Source organism: Marmota monax, unplaced genomic scaffold, assembly GCF_021218885.2.
Source record: "Marmota monax isolate L192 unplaced genomic scaffold, Marmota_monax_Labrador192_F-V1.1 WCK01_AAM20220418_F8-fsc00030, whole genome shotgun sequence".
NCBI classification, from domain to species: Eukaryota; Metazoa; Chordata; class Mammalia; order Rodentia; family Sciuridae; genus Marmota; species Marmota monax.
Window position 1 is genome coordinate 2322651 of NW_026691988.1, and position 10655 is coordinate 2333305.

The following is a 10655-nucleotide window of genomic DNA, read 5'->3' on the forward strand; positions in this document are numbered from 1 at the left end:
GTGACTTAGAACTTCAACAACTTAGCAAGACACCGTCTCAAAATAAAAAAAATAAAGGAATGGGGATGTAGCTCAGTGGTAACATACTGTAGTTCAATCCCCTGTTCAAAATAACAACAAAAGTGTGGTGAAAGATGATCTGTAGCGACTAGGGTGAACCCTCCTGGTTTCTGACACTGTGAAAACTTTAAATTGTACTCTAAGACTGGGAGTGTGGCTCAGTGGAAGGGATCCTGCTTAGAATGCATGAGGAACTGGGTGGAAGAAGAGAAGGGGCCTGGGGAGAAAAGGGAGGAATTCTGTTTTAAAGAAAAAGAAAGCATATTTGACATTATTTTATCAGGCCAATATTAAATATGCTATCTCCCATTTGCTTTTAAGTCAAATATTCTATATGACTTTATAATTCTGTGAAAGGTTTATAGGCCCATGATTAAATATATTTGACTAATGTAGGAATATGAGTATATAATAAATAATTTCTGTTGTCCAGGTTTGTGTCTTGCTCAGAAATTTTCACTTATTTCTTGATGGAATCCACAAAAAAATAGTTATGGAGGCAATGTTCTAAATATGTTCATATAAGAAATCCAACAGTTAAAAATGTCTCTATCAATGAAAATCAATAAGAGAATGTATTCAAATTCAGTTTCTATTTGCACTAATCTTTTCAATCCCTTGTATATATTGAATAGGCTGTCTTTATTTTAGCTATTAATATTTTACACTATTTTGTATTTCTTGAGTTGAAAGATGAAAATTAGGATTTTGCATTTATCAGGGAACCAAGTCTGATTCCACAAACAGTTTCATGTGATAGCTAACATATGACAAATGCATAAAGTTAGAAAATTTGATGAAAGCCATTTTCTCTTTGTTTCGCTTTATAATTTTTCTTGCTTTGCTTTATAATTTTTCTTATTTTTTGTCAAATTAATTATTTTCTTATTTGGTCGAATTAATTTCCTCATACTTCCCTTTCCCTATCCATCTCCCTCTCCTTAGTCTCCTTTTTCTACTTATTGAGCTCATTACCATTTCCTTGAGATCTCCATCCCCTATCTTTTTCATCCTTCTTTCTCTCTAGCTCCACATGCAAGAGAAAAACCTATGACAATTGACTATCTGAGTCTGGCTTATTTTTTCATTTTATTTTATTCATTTTTATGCAAATGACATAATTCCATACTTCTTTTTGGCTGAATAAAACTCTGTAGTATAAATTTACCATAAATTTCTTTATCCATTTATCTGTTGATGAACACATAGACTGGTTTCATAACTTGGCTATTGTGAGTTGTGCTGCTATAAACATGGGTGAGCATGTATCACTATAAAGTGCTGACTTTAATTTTTTTGGATAAATACTGAGGAGTGATATATCTGGATCATGTGGTGATTCTATTCCTGGTCTTTTGAGAAAACTCCATGTTGATGTGCATAGTAGTTGTGCTAATTTACAATCCCAGCAACAGTGTGTGTTTTTTTCCCCACATCCTCACCAGAATATACTAATTTTTTTAATTAATTAATTCTTTTTTTTTTTTTTTTACTCTTTGGATTCTTGATAGTGCTGCCATTTTACCTGGAGTGAGATTAAATCTCAGTGGGTTTTTTTTTGTGTGTGTGTGTGTGTGTGTTTTGTTGTTGTTGTTCTTGTTTTTAGTATGAGGAATTAAACCCAAAGATAGTTTACCAATGAGTTACATCCTCAGAACTTTTTTATTTTTTAAATTTGAAACAGGGTCTCACTATGCTTTGGGGCTTGCTAAGTTGCTGAGGCTGGTCTTAAACTTGTGATCCCCCTGCCTCAGCCTACTGAGTTGCTGAGATTATAGATGTGAACAACTGGGCCTATCTTCAGCCTGTTTTGATCTGCACTTCTCTGATTGCTAAAAATGTTGAATATTTTTTCATATATTTGTTGGGCATTTGTATTTCTTCTTTTGATAAATGACTATCTAGTTCATTTGCCCATTTATTGATTGGGTTATTTGTTCTTTTCATAGTAAATTTTTCAGATTCTTTATATATTCTGGATAAGAATCCTCAATAAAGGTAATTTTAATGGGATACTAATAACATATCTGAAAGCTGTCAAAGCAATACTTCTAGGGGAAAAAGTACTCACAGGAGATTTTTCCAAGAGATCACCATATTAGCAATATGTTTACTAGTTGAGATTTTTAATTTGAAAATATGTATTTATGGAAAAACTGGCCTTTAGGTTAAGATTATTCCTATATTGTTCCAAATTTTAAATTGACATATAACATTTCAATCATGTTTGTTTTGCCTTTATCATTCTTCAGTAATTTTCTTTTCTTTCTACTTTACATTGAACAATAGAAGATTCTTTATCAAAACACTTTTAGCACCTATGATATATTTTCTCCTTTAATTCATTGAAAGATTTCCTGGCTTTTGGATCATTTACACATTCTTGGAAAAAACTAGTTGATTGCACAGCATTCCTTTGATGTACTGCTATTCTATAAAATAGTCATTTATTTGGAAAACTTGCACCTGTGTCTGTTAGATATTTGGCCTACATGACATTTATTCCTGTTGCTCAACACAACCGGTGCTGCTCTACTATCTGTGTTGGGTGTTGGTTTAAGGTTAGATTGGTTTTATAAAATTAACTGAGGAGATTTACTTTTTTTCTCTATGAATTGACATAGTTAAAATACCAACCTAGATGTCTTTAAACAGATGAATGGATAAAGAAAATGTGGTATAAACACACAATGGAATATTACTCAGCCTTAATGAAGAATGCAATTATGTCATTCACAGGTAAATGGATGGAGCTGGAGAATATCACGCTAAGTGAAATAAGCCAATCCTCCTAAGACCAAAGGCTAAATGTTTTCTCTGATATGTGGATGTTAATTCACAATGGGGATGAGGGAGTGGCTAGGGAAGGATAGAGATACTTTGGATTAGACAGAGGAGAGCGGAGAAAGAGGAGGGCATATTAGGGTTGAAAGGATAGTATAATGAACCAGACATTATTACCCTATGTGCATATATAATTACACAACCAGTGTGATTCTGCAGCATGTACAACCAGAAGAATAAGAAGTCATACCCCATTTATGTACAATATGTCAAAATGCACTCTACTGTCATGTATAACCAATTAGAACAAATAAAAAAATGAAAAAAATAAGATCAATGTTATCTATTCTTCAAATGTTATCATTAATTTAAAATCTGTATTGGGCCTAATTTTTTTAGTTGTACATGAACACAATATTTTTATTTTTATTATTTATTTTTATGTGGTGCTGAGGATTAAATCCAGGGCCTCACACTTGTGAGGCAAGAGTTCTGCCACACAGCTACAACCCCAGATCTGGGCCTGATTATTTTTGAGTGTTTACATTTTATCATCATTCCAATGCCTACATGGTTTTTGTTTGTTTGTTTGTTTGTTTTCTATTCAATTTTTTACTTCTTAACCAAATATTAGAGATTTATTAGTCTTGCTAAGCTGCAGTGACAAAACCCTACCTTTGAGAAGTTTCACACAATGAACTGTTCATATCACAGTTTGAAATGGATTAGAGAGCCATCCTGCTGCTTATAGTAAGCCTGCAGCATATAGTTAATATGTGTCTTCTAAAGTCATCATAAAAGAGGACTAAAGAAATAAGCAAGCTATTTTTATGTGCAAGGCCCTGAAAGTGACTTGTATCACTTGTATTCTTACTTCTTTGGACAGATCTCAGTCTCATGATCTCAGCCTGACAAGGAGTCTCTGGGTCCATGAAGAAGAAATACTGAGGAAATAAAAGAGTGTCCCTCTACAGTAATAGTTACATATTTCACTAGGAAATCATCTAGTTTCTCTGAATTTTCAAATTCATTACCATAGAATTGCACACAATGATATTTTACAATCATTTTAATCTTTTTATATTTGTTTTTTTCTTTTTCTGCATTTTTTGTTGGTGCATTATAGTTGTACATAATGGGATTTGTTGTTACGTATTCATACATGCACACAATATAACAATATGATTTTGGTCCATATCACTCCCTAACACTTACCCTCTCCCTCCCCTCCTTCTACTCTCTGGTCCTTTTGCTCTACTGATCTCCTTCTGCTTTTCATGAGATCTTCATCACCCCTCCCCCACCTTTCTTTTTGTTTTTCTTCTCTAGCTTCACATATGAGACAAAACATATGCCTCTTGACCTTTTTTTCTGAGTTTGCTTTATTTTGCTTAACATATAGTCTTGAGTTCCATCCATTTTCCTGACAATGACATAATTTTATTTTTCTTTATGGCTGCATAAATCTCCATTGTGTATATATACCACATTTTGTTTATCCGTTTGTCTGTTGATGAACACCGAGGCTGGTTCCATAGTCTGGCTATTGTGAATTGTGCTGCTATAAACATTGGTATATATGTATCACTATAGTGTGATGACTTTAATTCTTTAGGATAAATACAGAGGAGTGGTATAGCTGGGTCATATGGTGGTTCTATGCCTTATCTTTTGAGGAACTGCCATACTGATTTCCATAATGATTGGACTAATTTACAATCCCAAGAGTGTAAAAAGTGTTTGTTTTTCTCCATATTCTCTTCAGCATTTATTATTGTTTGCATTTTTGATGGCTACCATTCTGACTGGAGTAACATGAAATCTCATTGTATTTTTGATTTGCATTTCCTAATTGCTAATGAGTTGACATTCTTTCATTTATTTGTTGGCCATTTGTATGTCTTCTTTTGACAATTGTCTGTGTAATTAATTTGCCCATTTATTAATTGGGCTATTTGGGTTTTTTTGGTGTTTGGATTTTTTATATATATATATTTTCCTAGATATTAATTCTCTGTCAGAAGAGTAGATAACCAAGATTTTCTCCCATTCTGTAGGTTTTCTCTTCATATTTCTAATTGTTTCCATTGCTGTACAGAAGCTTTTTAATTTGATGCCATCCCATTTATTAACTTTTGGCATTATTTCCTGAGATTTAGGGGTTCTACTGAGGAAGTTGTTGCCTGTGCCTATATGTTGAAGTATTAACTCTGCATTTTCTGTTAGGAGATGTATAGTTTCTGGTCTAATTTGTAGGTCTTTGCTCCATTTTGAGTTTACTTTTGTGCAAGGTGAAACATAATGGTCTAGTCTCATTCTTCTATATATCTATATAATCAATTTTTCTAGCATCATATGTTTAAAAGGCCATTTTTTTCTCCAATGTATATTTTTGGCATCTTTGTCAAGGACAACATAACTGTATATATGTGCATTTGTCTCTATGTCTTTTATTCTCTACCATTGGTCTATGTATCTGTTTTTATGCCAGTGGCATACAGTTTTTGGTACTATAGCTCTGTAGTATAATTTGAAGTCAGGTGTTATGATGCCTGTTATATTGCCTTTGTTGGCTTAGGATTGATTTTACTATTCTGGGTCTTTTATTCCTCTAAATGAATTTTAGGACTGTTTTATTGTAGTTCTGTGAAGAAAGTCATTGGTGTTTGATGGAGATTGCATTGAATCAGGGTATTGCTTTTGATAGTATGGCCATTTTAACAATATTAATTCGGCTTATCCATGAACATGGAGATTTTTCTATCTTCTGAGGAACTTCTGAGGAAGTTCAATTTCTTCACTATTCTATAGTTTTCATTTCTCTCACCTCCTTGGTTACATTTATTCCTGGATATTTTAATCTTAAATGTATCTCTATGTAATTTTATTGTGTCATTCTAAGTTTTATAAAATTTATTTTATCTTTTTTGTACTATTTTGTTTTACCTGATAGTCACTCACTAGGTTAAAAAAAAAAAAAAGAAACTGAGCTTTTGGTTTTGTTTATTCTTTCCATCAATATCACAAATAACTATTGAGCACTATTCTCTGTAACTGAACACTTTGTGGACATTTAAAAAAAGAAAGAAAATCACTCCTCCCATGGAATTTGTAACCCTTTTGCTTTTATTCCAATCTATTTCCTTGTTCTTATACCACATATTGGAATTTTTTTTTCATTTTACTTTAATCTTCCTTTTAATTTTTAATAAAAGCTTCTAAGGCCATAAAATTTCTTCTGATTTTAACATGTTCCCTAGGATTTATCATTAATGGTTCTCATTTTTTAATCATTTTTTTTTCCTGTGGTTTTGATTTTCTCTTTGATTTAGGATTTTCTAAAACAGCACATTTTCGTTTCCAAGGAGTTAATTTTTTGATGATTATATCTTTTTAATCTCTATGTTGAATTACTATTAGAATATGTGGGCCATAAAAATCTTTGCTTTTTAGAATTTATTAAATTTTTCTTTGTGGCCAAGAGCAAGATTGATTTTTGTAAGTGTTCCATGAGTCTAAGCAGAGAATATATGTTCTCTGATGTAAGGCCATGTTTCATACAGCTTGTTGATTATATTATTAAAATGATATATGTCCTTGTAATTTATCTTCTTGGCCTATCAAATTCTGGAAAAGATACATTAAATTCTCCCACCATATTTCTTTAAAGATTGAGCAGTACTTATGGAACATTTTTATATGTGTGATGTATATGTTGTTCTGTGCATAAAATTTTATGTATAAATTGTGGGGGAAAACTTTCCCAAGTCTAAGTGAACTCTCACACCATTAAATAATGTCTCTTTCAGTTTTGTAGAACGTTTTTGACCTTGTTGAGTATTGACGTTTTAACATCTATGTTTTATTTGTTTGTTTTTACTGGTATATCTTTTTTTACATCTTCATTTTCAGTGTTTCCTTGCTGCTTTTAGATGAGTGTCATTTAAAAATAATTTTTAATATACAATATTTAATAATTTAGTGAGAACTTATATACTTTATGCTTTTCATTATGTGGCATGTTTTCTTTATATTTTGCTATTTGTTGCTATTGTTTTCTCCCATTATTAGTTCTTCTTTCTATGTTAAATTTTTCTTCATCGCTTTTCCAAATTTGGTGATTTGGAATTTCATCTCTATCTTAAATTCTGCTGGCAGTTAAACAGTTAATCCATACTCGTTTATTATAATATCAGAACATAATAATTATGCAGGATCCTATATACTTCATTTGTTCATTTCTCCCCTTTCCCTACTGAGAATCACAGTGTTTTTATTTCCTCATTCTTACATGCTCTGTTCTTCTCATCTTGTAGTTTTTTATTCTCATAGTTCAAGAATTTCACCATGATACTCCAACTCTCTCAGGCAATAAGTGGGAACATTGACAGAGCTCCCCGCATTTGGTTCTTTGTTCTCAGCGGTCACGATTGTTGCACACATTTTGGCTGGTTTTCTACTTATTTAGTGTGGGAAGGTAAATCTAGTCTAATTCCAATGTGGCCAGAAGTGAAAGTGTTTCTTGATAACATCTCCTAAAATTTGGTGAGGTCTATTAATTTGTATATTCACATCTCTTGCCAGTCAGGGAGGTTTTCTCACATAGTTTATTTTTTCCTTCCAATTTACCTCTGTCTGAGTTCCAGCAGGAGTCACGCATGTGAAATTAATCCTCTGTTGGGTCTCCTGGATCATCCTCCTCTTTTCTTTTCCCTGATTAATTCCACCTCTTGGTATTTTGCTCCCTGATCTGACACACTTTCCCTGTAGAATTTCTGCACTACTAATTTTCTTCTCGACAGTAAACATAGCCTGAGGTAAGCTGTTTGGCTGATCACGGCTTTGTGTTGCCCCAGCACCCATGCAGGTCAGGCTGTAGGATCTCAGGAGCACTGACAAACCATCAAATGGTGCAAGGCAGAGAAAAATCTTTCTGTCATGGAAAAGTAGCAATCAACTCCCTTCCAGACTATGAAGAATAAAGGGAAATGTTGGGTGACTGTAATTTTGGAAGCATTAACTTTCTTGTGAAATCCCCTGGTGTATGGTATTATGACACCTAAATTCTGGACACTAGACTCTCCCAGACTTCCTCAATCTGAGTTGGATATGCTCCTTCTGAAGATTTTAGGATTAATCCCTCAGTTACCAAATAGCTACTAAATGTGCACTTTTTATCAGACACTATTTTTTTTACTAGTGCATTATGATCAAACACAAATGATGGGATTCATTGGTACATATTTGTATATGCACACAATTGCCAGACACTCTTTTAGTGATTACAGAAATGTTGATGAACAAAGTCCTGGTTCTATTGACATAGTCTAAAGGGGAGAGGCAGGGAGGAAAAATATGTATGGTTGGAGCTGTGAAAAGAAAAATAAATAAATAAAAACAAGGTAAAGTGAATGGGCATGTGGGACCTGGTGTGCTGCTTAATTTAGGAAGGTCATGGAACACTTACTTTAGTAGGATACTGAAAGAAGTGAGGAAGGGAAGTGATATGGGTATTGGAGAAAAAAAAAAATTAGACAGAAGGAGCAGCACATTACATGACCCTGTGGTGGGAACTAAGAGGAAATCTGCCGGGCTGGAGCAGAATAAGTGAGGCAGGAAGCAACAGAAGTGGGAGCAAAGAAACAGCTGGATGGAGAATGCAAGGCACACTTAACCCCCTACTCAACCTCATGTGGCAGGTTTGCCTTTGGAACCTAACACAGAAAGAGTCCAATCTAACTGATCTAGGGTGGGGCCCAGTCATGGAGATCTTTCTAGAAACTCCTCAGATCATTCATGTGTGCAATTGGAATTTAAATCCTCCGCTGTGCAGGTTTGTGTAAAAAAAATAATAATAATAAAGTCTTAGATTCTGTACTCTAGATGAGCAAAGAAAATACTGGAATTTCTGAGTAAAGAATTAATAAGTAGGAAGAAAAAGAAAGCTCAACAAAGGATAAAGGTGTTAAGAAAGGCTTTAAAGGTATTTTTTGTTGTTTGTTTGGTTGGGTTTTTTTGTTTGCTTGTTGTTTTTGTGGGTTGTTTTTTGTTGTTGTTGGTTTTGGGTACCAAGTATTGAACTCAGGAGTGCTTAACCACCAAGCAACATTCCCAGCCCTTTTTTATATTTTTATTAGAGACAGGGTCTCACTGAGTTCCTTTAGGGCCTCACTAAGTTGCCAAGGCTGGCTTTGAACTCAAAATCCTCCTGCCTCAGCCTCCTGAGTTGCCGGGATTACAGGCATGTGCCACCACAGCCGGCTAGGAAGTTTTATTTGAAGGGAAGTAGTCACTAGGAGAATCTCAACTCAAGTGACAAAAATTATTCACAGTTAGCCAAAAAATGGAAACAACCCAAATGTCCACTGGATGAATGGATGAACAAAAGTGGTGTACATATATATATGATGGCATGTTATTACTCCTTAAAAAGAAGGAAATCCTGACACGTTTGACAAGTATGAATATTAAAACATTGTGCTAAGTGAAACAGGATGGACACACAGGATAAATATGCTGTGATGCCACTTACATGAGGTTTCCTAGAGTAGCAAAAATCTCAGTGATAGACAGCAGAATGGTAATTACCAGGGGCTGGAGTGAGCGGAGAATGGAGAGTAAGGTTTAAGAGGTACAAGTTTCAGTCAGGAAGATGAACAAGATGAACTAGAGACAGATGACAGTGGGTGTCGCCCAATGATGTGAACATAATGCCACTGAGCTATACAGCTAAAAATGGATACAACGGCACATTTGTTGTACATATTTACCTTTCTTTATATATAATGCACAAACAATATGCATATGCATATTCCATTTCACATATGAAATTTACAGAGGGCATTGGAAATACTCTAAACTTTATTTTTTTTTAATTTTGCTGTGAACCTAAAATACTCTAAAAAATAAAGTCTCTTGTTTTAAAGACAATCTATCTAAACTTGCTAGTGGCAATAGATGTGCAGCTGAGGACTACATAGAATAGCAATGTGTATAGGAAGAAGCTTTGGTATTCTAAAACAACTAAATGGGGAAAGGAACAAACAAAGGAAAGTAATAATTCAGTTACATACTTATTTGAGGCCATTGGATATGGTTTAAAGAAGATAGTATCAGATCCCATATATGAATGAGAAAGAGAGTGGGATTAGAACATGATTTCCTGTTAGCCTGCCAGGCTCAACCTCAGGATGTCTTGACTGTGAGGACTCAGCAGTGAGTATTAAGTCTTCAGCACCAGCTATTGATAATTCTACTGGCTGCATGAGCAGAACTCCCCTGGGGGTGGGGAACAGAAAACAAGGTTATCTGTCCACCCTTTCTAATGGTTCTTGGCCTTTCTTGTCACTCAAGTCATATTTAGTCATCAAAGCAAGCACATATGCATTTCAGTGTAACACATTTCCAAGTTTCAGTGGAAGTTAGAGCCTCTCCCCAACCCAGCCTGGGCCTACTCCGTCATAGAAACTAGCAATCCCCTGCCTTGTTTTTCCTTTCCTCCGTCCTGACTATGCCTCCGGCTGGAAGTGAGGTAAGATACAGGAGGAAGGGAAGAGAGGAGCCTGTTGGATTAGCAGTGATGTCATCAGGCCCTGCAGCCCATGGGTGGGGCAAATTCTCAATGCTGATTGTTCCTTTGATATGATTTCCTGGATTCCTTGAAGAAACTCCTCAGTGGAGGCCTCCCTCTGCAGTCCCTAGATATGAGCAATGCTTCAATTGGCAGGCTACATATACTGTATTCCAAAGCCCCTGCATGTCAGCCAAACTCCCTTCCAAGCAGTGCTCTTGAACCTGATTCAAAAGGGCTA